Here is a 943-nt window from a genome sequence, read left to right on the forward strand (position 1 = left end):
TTTTTTTTTTTTTTTTTTTTTTTTTGTCTTTTTTTGACTTTTTCCGTGTCCGGCAACGGATCGCAACCCTCAGTGTTGCCCCCGTACCGGACCGGGGACCGGCAATGGGATCGCAACCCTCGGTGTTGCTCCCGCGCCTCGCTCAGCCAGTGAGCGGGAACCGGTCTGTATGTGGGATCCGAACCCTCGGCGGGAGCGCTGCCGCACTTCCCAAGCGGCGCACCACAGCAGTGCACCACCAGGCCGGCCCCTGTTCGACCATTTAATAGTTGCAGACCTCATGACACTACTCCAAAATATTTCTACATGCATCTCCTAGGAACAAGGACACTCTCCTACAAAATCATAACTCTATTACCACACCTAATAAAATTAACAATTATATAATATGATGAAATAGCTATTATATATTAAATTTTCTTCAGTTATCCCCAATGTCTTTTTTTTTTTTTTTTGTCTTTTTTTGTCTTTTTCCGTGTCCGGCAACGGATCGCAACCCTCAGTGTTGCCCCCGTACCGGACCGGGGACCGGCAATGGGATTGCAACCCTCGGTGTTGCTCCCGCGCCTCGCTCAGCCAGTGAGCGGGAACCGGTCTGTATGTGGGATCCGAACCCTCGGGCGGGAGCGCCGCTGCGCTTCCCAAGCGGCACACTATCCAGTGCACCACCGGGCCGGCCCCCCAATGTCTTTTTTAGCTGTTTTTCTTTGTTGGTTTTGTCCAATCCAGATCCAACCAAGATTCATACATTGCATTTGGATGTATTTCTTTAGTTTCTAGATTAATCCCTTTTCCTTTTTTCCCACATGACATTGACTTTTTGAAGAGTCCAGCAAAATTGTTTCACAGAATTGGCCTATATTCTGGATTTGTCTGGCTGTTTCCTCATGCTGTTGGTAACTTTCATCCATCCATATATCCAGTTAACTCAATGTACTATGAA

The sequence above is a fragment of the Galeopterus variegatus genome, unplaced genomic scaffold (genome assembly GCF_000696425.1).
Source record: "Galeopterus variegatus unplaced genomic scaffold, G_variegatus-3.0.2 Scaffold3776, whole genome shotgun sequence".
Lineage (NCBI taxonomy): Eukaryota > Metazoa > Chordata > Mammalia > Dermoptera > Cynocephalidae > Galeopterus > Galeopterus variegatus.